We start from the raw sequence: 14,549 nt of genomic DNA, 5'->3' as shown, positions 1-14,549 counted from the left end.
AATTGTTTCATAAAATTTGCATTGAAGTGATCTTGCTTCCTAATGTAATTTTCAAACTCATAAATGCATTGGCTAGGATGCATATTATAAAGAATATCACCTTCATCGAACTTTAGTAAAGAATTTACCTCTACCAACTTAGGTGGTGGTGGTGTTTCCAGCCCATGTATTTCTTCGATAGGTGGTAAATTTTTAACATCCTCTACTTTAATACCATTTTCCTTTATAGATTTCTTCGCCTCTTGCATATCTTTGGCACTGAGATATAAGATACCCCTCTACTTTGGAGTAGGTTTAAGCGGTGGTTTGGGAAGAGTCCAATCATCATAATTTTTCAATAATTCTTCAGCTTGTCCAATAGTTCGCTCCCTGAAAACACAACTAGCACAATTATCTAGGAAATCCTTAGAAGCATCGGTAAGTCCATTATAGAAGATATCAAGTATTTCATTTTTCTTAAGAGGATGATCATGCAAAGCATTAACCAATTGGAGAAGCCTCCGCCAAGCTTGTGGGAACCTCTCTTCTTCAATTTGCACAAAGTTAAGTATTTGCTATAAGGCAGCTTGTTTCTTATGAGCAGGAATTTTTTTCTAGAGAAGTAATAAATCATATCCCGGGGCTACGCACACAACGAGAGCAAGAGTATTATACCAAGTCTTAGCATCACCCTTTAATGAGAACGAAAATAATTTGAAAATGTAATAGTAGAGGATTTTCTCATCATGAGCAAAAAGAGTGGCTATGTCATTCAACTTAGTAAGGTGTGCCACAAAAGTTTCAGTTTCATAACCATGGAAAGGATCAGATTCAACCAAAGTAATTAACTCTGGGTCGACAGAGAATTCATAATCCTTATCATCAACAAAGATAGGTGAAGTAGCGAACTTAGGATCCCATTTCATTCTAGCATTCAAAGATTTTTCTTTCAGTTTGCATAATAATTTCTTAAGATCATCTTGATGTCTACTACACAACTTGTTCTTGTAGACTCATGTTGAGCCTCCAAGCGCAGAGTTTTGTAGGATAGTAGCAAATTTCCCTCAAGTGGATGACCTATGGATTATCAATCTGTGGGAGGCGTAGGATGAAGATGGTCTCTCTCAAACAACCCTGCAACCAAATAATAAAAAGTCTCTTGTGTCCCCAACACACCAAATACAATGGTAAATTGTATAGGTGCACTAGTTCGGCAAAGAGATGGTGATACAAGTGTAATATGGATAGTAGATATTGATTTTTGTAATAAGAATAATAAAACAGCAAGGTGGTAACCCACAAGTATAGGGGATAAATTGTAGCCTCTTTCGATAAGTAAGAGTGTCGAACCCAACGAGGAGCTAAAGGTAGAACAAATATTCCCTCAAGTTCTATTGACCACCGATACAACTCTACGCACGCTTAACGTTCGCCTTACCTAAAACAAGTATGAAACTAGAAATACTTTGAAGGTGTTGTTGGATAGGTTTGCAAGATAATAAAGACCATGTAAAATAAAAGCTTGGGGTTGTTTAGATAAAGACACAACTAAGTTAGTTTCAGTAGAGAGATTTTTGTCACGAGAACATTATTTGTCCCTAGACAATCGATAACTAGACCGGTAATCATTATTGCAATTTTATTTGAGGGAGAGGCATAAGCTAACATACTTTATCTTCTTGGATCACATGCACTTATGATTGGAACTCTATCAAGCATCCGCAACTACTAAAGATCATTAAGGTAAAACCCAACCATAGCATTATAAGGCATCAAGTCCTCTTTACTCCCATACGCAAACAACCTACTTACTCGGGTCTGTGCTTCTGTCACTCACACCACCCACCATAAGAAAATCATGAACATATTGCAAACCCTACAACGGGGATCCCTCACGCGTGTGCGACATGGAGAGCACCATAGGGCAGCACCAATAATAAAACATGCAACTCAAACCAATCACGATCATCAATAAACCCATAGGACAAAACGGATCTACTCAAACATCGTAGGATAGCCATACATCATTGGGAAATAATATATAGCATTGAGCACCATGTTTAAGTAGAGATTATAGCCGATAAAAGAGGGGTTACACCGCTGCATAGAGGGGGAAGAGTTGGTGATGATGGCGGTGTAGTTGTTGGTGTAGATCGTTGTTGCGATGATGGCCCCGGCGGCGTTCCGGCACCACCGGGAGAGAGTCTCCCTTCTTCTTCTTCTTCCTTGACCTTCCCCCTAGATGGGAGAAGGGTTTCCCCTCTGGTCCATGGCCTCCATGGCGTCGGAGGGGCGAGAGCCCCTCTAATATTGGATCGCTCTCTGTTTCCTTCTGTTTCTGCGCTCTCCGATTCTGCCCTTTCACCGTTTCTTAAATTCCCGGAGATCCGTAACTCCGATTGGGCTGAAATTTTGACACAATTTTTATCCGGATATTGTCTTTCTTGAGGCGAAAGAAGGGAACCAACCGCCTTACGGAGTGGCCACGAGGGCCCAGGGCACGCCCCTCACCCTCGTGGGCCCCTCGGGCATCGTCTCGCATTGATTCCACTTCCCAAAATTCACATATATTCCAAAAAAATCTCCGTAAGTTTTTATCCCGTCTGGACTCCATTTGATATGGATTTTCTGCGAAACAAAAAACATGCAACAAATAGGAACTGGCACTGGGCACTGGATCAATATGTTAGTCCCAAAAATAGTATAAAAAGTTGCCAAAAGTATGTAAAAGTCGTAGAATATTGGCATGGAACAATAAAAAATTATAGATGTGACGGAGATGTATCAGCATCCCCAAGCTTAATTCTTGCTCGTCCTCGAGTAGGTAAATGATAAAAAGATAATTTTTGATGTGGAATGCTACCTAGCATAATCTTGATCATGTAATCTAATCATGGCATGAATATTAAGACATGAGTGATTCAAAGCAATAGTCTATCATTTGACATTAATACAATAATACTTCAAGCATACTAATAAAGCAATCATGTCTTTTCAAAATAACATATATCCCTAGAAAATCACATGGTCTGGCTATGCTCCATCTTCTTCACACAAAATATTCAAATCATGCACAACCCCGATGATAAGCCAAGCAATTGTTTCATACTTTTGATGTTCTCAAACCTTTTCAACTTTCACGCAATACATGAGCGTGAGCCATGGATATAGCACTATAGGTGGAATAGAATATGATGATGGAGGTTGTGTGGAGAAGACAAAAAAGGGAGAAAGTCTCACATCGATGCAGCTAATCAACGGGCTATGGAGATTCCCATCAATTGATGTCAATGCGAGGAGTAGGGATTGCCATGCAACAGATGCACTAGAGCTATAAGTGTATGAAAGCTCAAAGTGAAACTAAGTGGGTGTGCATCCAACTTGCTTGCTCATGAAGACCTAGGGCACTTGAGGAAGCCCATCGTTGGAATATACAAGCCAAGTTCTATAATGAAAATTCCCACTAGTATATGAAAGTGATAACTCAAGAGACTCTCTATATGAAGAACACTGTGCTACTCTGAAGCACAAGTGTGGTAAAAGGATAGTAACATTGTACCTTCTCTCTTTTCTCTCAGTTTTTTATTTTATTTTTCCCCTTTTTTGTAGGCTTCTTTGGTCTCTCTCTCTTTTTTTTTGGGGGGGGGGAGGGGCTTCTCTGGCCACTTTTATTTTGATAACCTCACATGGGACAATGTTCTAATAATGATGATCATCATACTTTTATTTACTTAGACCTCAATATTACAACGATACTAGAACACAGATATGACTCTATATGAATGCCTCCGGTGGTGTACCGAGATGTGCAATGATCTAGCGTGGCAATGAAATCAGAAAAATGGACAAGCCATGAAAACATCATGCTAGCTATCTTACGATCATGCAAAGCAATATGACAATAAATAATCAAGTCATGTATATGATGATGATGGAAGTTGCATGGCAATATATCTCGGAATGGCTATGGAAATGCCATCATAGGTAGGTATGGTGGCTGTTTTGAGGAAGATATAAGGAGGCTTATGTGGGATAGAGCGTATCATATCACGGGGTTTGGATGCACCGGTGAAGTTTGAACCGACTCTCAAGGTGAGAAAGGGCAATGCATGGTACCGAAGAGGCTAGCAATGATAGAAGGGTGAGAGTGTGTATAATCCATGGACTCAACATTAGTCATAAAGAACTCACATACTTATTGCAAAAAATCTATTAGTCATTGAAACAAAGTACTACGCGCATGATCCTAGGGGGATAGATTGGTAGGAAAAGACCATCGCTCGTCCCCGACTGCCACTCATAAGGAAGACAATCAATAAATACCTCATGCTCGAACTTCGTTATATAACGGTTCACCATATGTGCATGCTACGGGAATCACAAACTTCAACACAAGTATTTCTACAATCCACAACTACCCACTAGCATGACTCTAATATCACCATCTTTACATCGCAAAACTATTGCAAGGAATCAAACATATCATATTTAGTGATCTACAAGTTTTATGTAGGATTTAATGACTATCCATGTGAATGACCAATTCATGTCATCTCTCTAAATAGATATAAGTGAAGTAAGAGAGTTTAATTCTTTCTACAAAATATATGCCCACACTCTAACAGATATAAGTGAAGCAAAATAGCATTCTACAAATGGCGATTTTTGTTGGGGAACGCAGTAATTTCAAAAAAATCCTACGCACACGCAAGATCATGGTGATGCATAGCAACGAGAGGGGAGAGTGTTGTCCACATACCCTCGTAGACCGTAAGCGGAAGCGTTATGACAACGTGGTTGATGTAGTCGTACGTCTTCACAATCGACCGATCCTAGTACCAAAATTACGGCACCTCCGTGATCTGCACACGTTTGGCTCGGTGACGTCCCACGAACTCACGATCCAGTAGAGTGTCTAGGGAGAGCTTCGTCAGCACGACGGCGTGATGACGGTGATGATGATGCTACCAGAACAGGGCTTCACCTAAGCACCGCTATGATATGACCGAGGTGGATTATGGTGGAGGGGGCACCTCACATGGCTAAGGGATCAATGATCAACTTGTGTGTCTATGGGGTGCCCCGTCCCTCGTATATAAAGCAGTGGAGGAGGGGGAAGGCCAGCCCTCTATGGCGCGCCCTGGAGGAGTCCTACTCCCTCCGGGAGTAGGATTCCCCCCTTCCCTAGTTGGGCTAGGAGACAAGGAAGGGGGTGAGAGGGAGGAAGGAAAGGGGGGCGCCGCCCCCCCTTCCTAGTCCAATTCGGACCAGAGGGGGAGGGGGCGCGCGGCCTGCCCTGGCTACCTCTCTCTCTCTCTCTCTCCACTAAAGCCCATTAGGGCCCACATACTCCCCGGGGGTTCTGGTAACCCCCCCGGTACTCTAGTATATGCCCGAACTCACTCGGAACCTTTCCGATGTCCAAACATAGGCTTCCAATATATCGATCTTTATGTCTCGACCATTTAGAGACTCCTCGTCATGCCCGTGATCACATCCGGGACTCCGAACAACCTTCGGTTCAACAAAACACATAAACTCATAATATTGATCGTCACCGAATGTTAAGCGTGCGGACCCTACGGGTTTGAGAACTATGTAGACATGACCGAGACATGTCTCCGGTCAATAAACAATAGCGAAACCTGGATGTTCATATTGGCTCGCACATATTCTACGAAGATCTTTATCGGTTAAACCGCATAACGATATACGTTGTTCCCTTTGTCATCGGCATGTTACTTGCCCGATATTTGATCGTCGGTATCTCAATACCTAGTTCAATCTCCTTACTGGCAAGTCTATTTACTCGTTCCGTAATGCATCGTCCCGCAACTAACTCATTAGTCACATTGCTTGCAAGGCTTATATTGATGTGCATTACCGAGAGGGCCCAGAGATACCTGTCCGACAATCGGAGTGACAAATCCTAATCTCGATCTATGCCAACTCAACAAACACCATCGGAGACACCTGTAGATCACCTTTATAATCACCCAGTTACGTTGTGACGTTTGGTAGCACACAAAGTGTTCCTCCGGTATTCGGGAGTTGCATGATCTCATAGTCATAGGAACATGTATAAGTTATGGAGAAAGCAATAGCAACAAACTAAACGATCATCGTGCTAAGCTAACGGATGGGTCAATTCAATCACATCATTCTCTAATGATGTGATCCCGTTAATCAAATGACAACTCATGTCTATGGTTAGGAAACATAACCATCATTGATTCAACAAGCTAGTCAAGTAGAGGCAAACTAGTGACACTCTGTTTGTCTATATATTCACACATGTACTAAGTTTCCGGTTAATACAATTGTAGCATGAATAATAACCATTTATCATGATATAAGGAAATATTAATAACAACTTTATTATTGCCTCTAGGGCATATTTCCTTCAGTCTCCCACTTGCACTAGAGTCAATAATCTAGATTACATTGTAATGATTCTAACACCCATGGAGTCTTGGTGCTGATCATGTTTTGCTCGTGAGAGAGGCTTAGTCAACGGGTCAGCAACATTCAGAGCCGTATGTATTTTGCAAATTTTCTATGTCTACAATGCTTTGCACGGAGCTACTCTAGCTAATTGCTCCCACTTTCAATATGTATCTAGATCGAGATTTAGAGTCATCCAGATCGGTGTCAAAGCTTGCATCGACGTAACTCTTTACGACGCAGTCTTTGCCACCTCCATAACCGAGAAACATTAAGTTGAACCATTAATTAACAATCTCACATCTGTCATGGATTTCACTCACCCAAACCACGTCTACGAGCATAGTATAGCAATATAAGAAAATCGTAGAAGTAACTCCCAAGGGTTGAATGTAACAGGGTAATAGGTTCTACCTCATCAACTACTTCCCAACCCACAAGTTAATGTCATCCTAATCATGCAATGTTTCAGGATTGGAACTAATGCATAAAAAATGGGTGATGAAGGGGTATGATCAAAGTGTTACTTGCCTTGCTGACGCTCCGCGTAACCTAGAGACTCCAAATAACACGCTTCGCACTTCGGGAATTCTATCGCAAACAAACAATAGCATACATAAGCAATCAAGCTAGGAACACGGGTAAATCTCAAATCAGAAGATCTAACTAGAAAGTTCAACTTAAGAACTCCGATTTGCAAAAAGAATCAAATCGAACGGAGCAACGAAACTCAAACGGCGAAAGAAACAAGATCTGTTTACTAATCTGGACCTAGGTCAAATTTTACAGTAGCAAAAACTTGTGCAAGTTGGTTAAGCAGAAAGAGGGTCTCGAGACGAAGATCTAGGCGCTTGAATCGCCTGATTCCGACTAACGAGCGAAAAGAAAAACTAAAACGAAAATCGGATCAGAAATCGCGATCAGAAATAATTGCGGATTAAATCTGATTAAAGAAAACTGACGAACAGGCTAACGAACGAGCGTTCGTTATCTGTAACTAACGGGCGAAAACCGTTCGCGTTCGTTAAAACGAACGTCCGGATGAATGTCCACTAAAAAAAGAAAAACCAGCGAACCGAAAAAAATGACTAGGGTTTTCTAACAAAAACCGAACCGGTTTTGTAAAAAAAAACGAACGCACTAACCTCCGGCAAGGTCCGGCACGGTGGGGCTCCGGCGAGGGGCGGCGTGGCGCGGGGCGGCAGCGGCGTGGGCAGCAGGCGGCGCCGGCGTCTCGCGGCGAGGGCGGCGCGGCAAGGCGGCGGCTCGGCAACGGCATCGGGCGGCGACTTGGCGGCGGGGTGGGGCTCCAAGGGGCGGGGTGGCGGTGGCTTTAAAGGGGGGGTGGTGCCTTGGGGGAGGGGGCACGGCGGGGACGAGGAGTCTGAGCCGGACTCCTGTCGGCGGCGGCGGCGGCGCGGCAGTCTCCTGCCAGGAGATGGCGGCGCGGGGCGAGGTGGGCGGCGGCTGGGCTTCGGCCCAGTCGGCCTAGGCGCGCTCCTTAAAAAAACAATTCCACGGAAACTCAGAAAAATCCTAGGAAATAAAATAAAATTCTAAAAATGCCAAAACAAATTTTCACCGTCTAAATAAAATATTCAGAACAAGATGAACATTTTCTTGGCCATAAAATGCAATTTTGGAAAACGTGCAATTTTTCTAATGCAAATAAAATCCAAATAAAATCAAATAAATGATTTTAATATTTTTCCTCCAATATTTCAATTATTTTGGAGAAGTCATATTATCTCCTCGCATATATTTTTAATTATGAAATATTTTCGGAGAGAAAAATAATTAAAACCAAAATCCTCGTTTCAATATTTGGTAAAACCCAAATATGAAAAAAGGGAAATCCCCAACTCTCTCCGAGGGTCCTTGAGTTGCTTAGGATTTTCGAGGATTGCGGAACGAAAATGCAATAAAATATGATATGCATGAATGATCTATGTATAACATTCCAAATTGAAAATTTGGGATGTTACAAACCTACCCCCCCTGAAGATGAATCTCGCCCCCGAGATTCGGGTTGGCTAGAAAATAGGTGTGGGTGGTGCTTGAGGAGATCATCCTCTCGTTCCCAGGTGGCTTCATCCTCGGTATGGTGGCTCCACTGAACTTTGCAAAACTTGATGACCTTGCCGCGGGTGACTCAACTGGCAAACTCTAAAATCTTGACTGGCTTCTCCTCATAAGTCAAATCACTGTCCAACTGAATCGCCTCCAAGGGTACTGTATCTCTTAACGGTATATCGACCATCTTAGCATGACACTTCTTTAACTACGAAACGTGGAACACGTCATGAACTCCTGACAATCCTTCAGGTAACTCCAACTTGTAGGAAACTTCTCCCATCTGTTCCAAAACACGATACGGTCCTACAAATCTCGGGGCTGACTTTCCTTTAACTCCAAAACGTTTCACTCCTCGCAAGGGTGATACTCACATATATGCTCTGACTCCAATTTCATAGGTTACTTCCTTGCGTTTCGAATCTGCATAACTCTTCTGTCTAGACTGAGCTATCTTCATTCTATCCCGAATCAGTTTAACCTTCTCTTCAGACTCCTTGATTAAGTCTAGTCCAAACAATTGCCGGTCTCCAACTTCATCCCACATCAACGGTGTTCTGCACCTTCGTCCATATAGGGCTTCGAACGGTGCCATCTTCAAACTGGCTTGGTAGCTATTGTTGTATGAGAACTCTGCATAAGGCAAATTGTCATCCCAACTAGATCCATAATCTAGCACACAGGCTCTCAACATGTCCTCCAGAATCTGATTGACTCTCTCGGTCTGTCCATCCGTCTGCGGATGAAATGCTGTAGTGAACTCTAATCTCATACCCAAAGTCTGGTGTAACTGATGCCAAAACTTTGAGGTAAACTGCGTTCCTTTGTCCGATACGATGGTCCTCGGGACTCCATGCAGACATACGATCCTGGACATATATATCTTGGCCAACTTTGCACTTGTATAAGTAGTTTTCACTGGGATAAAGTGAGCCACTTTGGTCAAACGATCAACTACTACCCATATGGAATTATATCCTGATTTGGTCCTGGGCAATCCGGTGATAAAGTCCATGCCAAGTTTATCACACTTCCATTCGGGTATTGGCATAGGTTGTAACAATCCTGCTGGCTTTTGATGCTCTGCCTTCACTCTGTGACATACATCACATACGGCTACATACTCGGCGATATCCTTCTTCATACCAGTCCACCAGAAACATTCCTTCAAATCCAAGTACATCTTGGTGTTTCCGGGGTGTATCGAGTAGGGTGAGTCATGAGCCTCCTGTAGTATTAACTTCCTGATCTCTGTGTTATTGGGCACGTATATCCGGTCCTCAAACCATAAGGTATCGTGCTCATCCTCACGAAAACCTTTGGCCTTTCCTTTGCTCATCTTCTCCTTTATCTCGGCAATCTCTTTGTCATCCTTCCGAGCTTCTCGAATCTTTCCCAATAATGTAGACTGTACCTCCATTGTTGCAACAAAACCTCAAGGAATAATATCTAATCGAGGTTCCATGACATCCTCTGCTAACTCCTGTGGCACTCCCTTACATGCAAGGATATTAGCATAACTCTTCCGGCTCAAAGCGTCGGCTACGACATTGGCCTTTCCTGGATGATAGTGCATTTTCATGTCATAATCCTTTATAAGCTCAACCATCTCCTTTGCCTAAGGTTCAGTTCCTTCTGCGTGAAGATGTACTTCAAACTCTTATGATCCGTGTACACATCACAACGGTTTCCAATAAGGTAACGTCTCCAAGTCTTCAATGCATGCACTACGGCTGCTAACTCCATATCATGCATGGCATAATTCAACTCGTGAGGTTTTAGTTGTCGTGAGGCATATGAAACAACTCTTCCGTCCTGCATAAGTACACATCCAAGTCCCAAGCGAGAGGCGTCGCAATAAACTTGGAAGTCCTTATGTATATCTGGCAGCGTCAGTACGGGGGCTGTAGTCAAACGTTTCTTCAACTCCTGAAAGCTTGCCTCACAGTCTTCTGTCCAAATATTCCATGAACACCTTGTTCATCATGCTCATGAAATAGGCAGGGGCATTGGTCAGCCCAAACGACATGACCGTATACTCGTATAATCCGTACCGCGTGGTGAACGTTGTCTTTGGTATATCCTTCTCTCGAATCTTCAACTGATGCTATCCCGGTCGCAAATCGATCTTTGGAAACACTTTAGATCCTTGCAGCTGATCAAACAAATCATTGATCATCGGCAGTGGGTACTTGTTCTTGATCGTCACTTCATTCAAGGCCCGATAATCAACAACCATTCTTAGGGATTTATCCTTCTTCTCAACCAAAAGCACCGGGGCTCCCCAAGGTGATGAAATCCTTCGAATGTATCATTTCTCCAACAACTCCTTGATCTGTTTCTTAATTTCTTCCAGATCATTCGCGGGCATCCGATAGGGTCTCTTTGATGTTGGCCCTGTACCTGGCAATAGCTCTATGAAAAACTCAATGTCTCGATCCGGTGGCATGCCTGGTAACTCCTCTAGAAAAACATCCGGGTAATCCTTCACTACAGGCACTTCCTCCTGAACAACTCCCGTGAGGGTATTCACTTGGCTCCTCCTAGGCATGTGCCTAGATACATAATTAATCCTTTTTCCCTCCGGGGTGGTGAGATAAATCGACTTACTAGCACAGTCAATACTTCCTCCATACTTTGACATCCAGTCCATGCCTAATATCACATCCAATCCTTGTGACTCCAAGATAATTAGGTCGGACGGAAAAACATGGGTGCCAATGGTTAGGGGTATCTGGTCGCACCATCGGCTAGCCATAAACTCTGCTCTAGGTGAACTTACTAAGAGAGGGGTCCTAAGGGTTTGGGTTGGTAGTTTAAACTTATCCACAAATACCCTTGATATGTATGAATGAGATGCACCAGTATCAAATAGAACAAGAGCGGTAAATGACTTAACCAAAAACTTACCTATTACCGCGTCCGGCTGCTCTTCAACCTCCTCCACGTTAACGTGGTTCACTTGTCCTTTGTTGAATGGATTGGGCTTCTTCCCAGCTCTCCCATTTCCGTTTCATTCTTTCCTTCAGGGCACTTCGTGGCATAGTGTCCAGTCTTCCCGCACTTGAAACAAGTAACGTGACTTAGATCTCTTTTGGCAGGTGTGGCTGGATTGGGGCGGTTCTGCTTGTTATTGGCTCCGTTCCCATTCCCATTCTTAGTACCATTGTGATTATGCGATCCTCCTCCGGTGTGGTTATGACCTCCATGGTTATGAACAAGTCCTCCCGAGTTCGGGGTTAGGCGAGGCTTCTGCTGAGATCCTGAGTTATACCTCCCTTGTCCATACTTCCTCTTACGGCTCTCAATCTGCTGCTTCTTCCCTTCAATCATAAGAGCCTTATCTACCAACTCCTGGTAGTTGGTGAATGTTGCCACCATCAACTGCATGCTCATCTCATCATTCAGCCCTTCCATAAACTTCTCCTGCTTTGCGGCATCTGTAGTCACATTGTCAGGGGCATAGAGGGATAGCTTGCTAAACTCATCCACGTACTGAGCCACAGTATGGTTCCCCTGGCGTAAGTTGCGAAACTCACGCTTCTTCATACTCATAGCTCCAGTGGAGACATGGGCTATGCGGAAAGCTTGCTGAAACTGGTCCCATGTCACTGTGGCTATAGGGTAGGTGACAGTGTAATTCTCCCACCATGATGCTGCTGGTCCATCCAACTGATGTGCGGCAAAACACACCTTCTCAACATCAGTGCATCCTGTAGTGGTTAACTCGCTTCCAATCCTACGGAGCCAATCATCTGCAACTATAGGCTCGGTGCTACTGGAAAACACCGGTGGCTGCAACCTCAAAAATCAGGCTAAGTTATCAACTGGTGGTGGTGGATTGTTGTTGTTGTTGTTGTTGTTGTTGTTGTGGTTCTGAACTAGCAACTGCATCAGGGTGTTCTGTTGCTGGATCAACTGAGTGAGCTCCGGTGGGAAGCAAATCCGGGGTCATGTCTCGGAGGCATCTGATGGGTTTAGATGGAAGATATTAGAATAGAATGAGGTCTAATGAGAAGGTACTGCCCATATGCGCAAGAGACAAACACAATCATTTCACTCAATCAATCAAGCAAGGCATACAATCGATCTAACTATCGCAAAGGTGCTCGGACTAATCTATTTACATGGTGGAATACTACTAATCATTGGGTGGTCATCTAGAAATTTGGATCGGTGGAAGACTCCATGATATTTGCTCCAACTTCGTCTTCATAGTCATCATCACTCGGATCGGAGTCGGTGTCGTCGATGATGATGTAGTCCTCCGGACGAATCTCCTTGGGTTCTTCATCTTCTTCTTCTACTGGAATGGGGTCTCCCATTAATATTCTGATCTTCTTAATCAGGTCGTCATTCTTCTCCAGTAGTGTCGCAATTTCCTCCTCATATCCATCGCGTGTAGACTTAAGTTCTTCTTCCAGCTCGATGATCCTTGTCATCACCTTCTTCAAATCTATCATGTCTGCGCACATCTGATTCTCCTGGCATCGAATGTGTTGGTTTAACTCCTGGATGAAAGCTGCAATTGAACTATCCTTCCTGGTGCTGATCATCCCCCATTGCTCGTCTCGGCGCCCACATATCTGATAGATAGTGTCCTTAAGATCCTTGTGATATACTTCTCCAATGCGTCCCGTGGTGATGTGAGCTGCCATACTCTTTCCTAAACTCCAGGTTGGTGCGTCGAAGGAAAACTCTATAGGTTTAGTGACTGGCGTGAAGGTCCTTCCTAGAACTTGAACTTGAATCATCCATCGCTCCTCTTCTGGTAAAGTGGCGTTGTATGTCCCGGTGAAGCTTGGTATTCCTATGTTCAGGTACCTAGAGACTTCCTTCAAGTGTCGTCCAAAAGGTGCTTCTTCATCCGGTTGTGCAAACTTGTTCTTCATCTCCGCCATCCTAAAGAGTAGAAAATGGAGAGGAGTCAGAAATGAGAAGAGAATAGTGATCTAGGGCTTTAGTTTAGTGGTTGTGTCCTACACTCAGCGTGTGCTCTGATACCATCTTTGTAGCAACCCGACCTCAAACGGTCAAGTCTCTGTGCTTCCGTGTCATCCCTGGATCGGTAATGCTGACACACACAGTACTCGAAGGATTTATAACAGAGTAGCAATCACACACTTATTACAGCGGATGTCTCAAAAGAGAACTTATTACAATAATATGGCTTAAGGCCATCTAATACGATAACAACGGAAGGCTTGGAAGATGAAGTGAGTCCATCAACTCCAACGGCATAGCTGAGCTGCACGACAACGACCTAACGAACCTTACTCCTCGTCTGAAAAGTCTGCAACATAATACGTTGCAGCCCGAAAACGGGTCAGCACATGGAATATGCTGGCAAAGTAACACAGTAGAGCAAGAACAGAATAATGCTATTACTACCTGCAAATTTGGCTGGTGGAAAGCTCTACGGTTACAGTTTTGCGAAAAGCCAATTTTTCCCTACAACAAAGGAATAGATTTTAATTTAACTATCATGGTAGTTGAAATATCATTGAGAAGGTTCCTCCAACTCAACCCCAATTAAAGTGATTAATAACCCATCAATATTAATTAAGAGTGATGAGATACTTAAGATACTTCAAGTACTAGATACTCAAGATTGTCCATAACCGGGGACACGGCTAACCATGATTAGTTTATACACTCTGTAGAGGTTTGCGCACTTTCCCCCACAAGACTCGATCGCCTCCGTTAAATTTCTCGCACTGCATGATGTTTGAGAAACGGATGACCGAGCCACAGTCTTTCAGAAACATTAACTCTCTACTCCAGGTAGACCATACCAAACCTACAAAACCCACTACCTGCTGATCTACCTCTTCAAGAGCTTCACGTAACTTACTCAACCATGCTAGATCCCATAATAGCTTGTGGCTGCACACGGAAGTTTCTACCATGAATAATCTCAACTCCCTTTGAGCCTGGGTGGCGGTCCATAGGGAGATCACACGGGTACTCCGGGATTTCCAAAAATACAGGCAACACTGGGTACTCCAGGTGCCTCAATCCACACAGATGTAAATTTAAGTTGCCACCTTAAG

This window comes from Triticum urartu, chromosome 4A (assembly GCF_056163025.1).
Source record: "Triticum urartu cultivar PI428250 chromosome 4A, HENAU_Tu73, whole genome shotgun sequence".
In the NCBI taxonomy this organism is placed as follows: Eukaryota; Viridiplantae; Streptophyta; class Magnoliopsida; order Poales; family Poaceae; genus Triticum; species Triticum urartu.
This window is presented reverse-complemented; position numbering follows the sequence as displayed.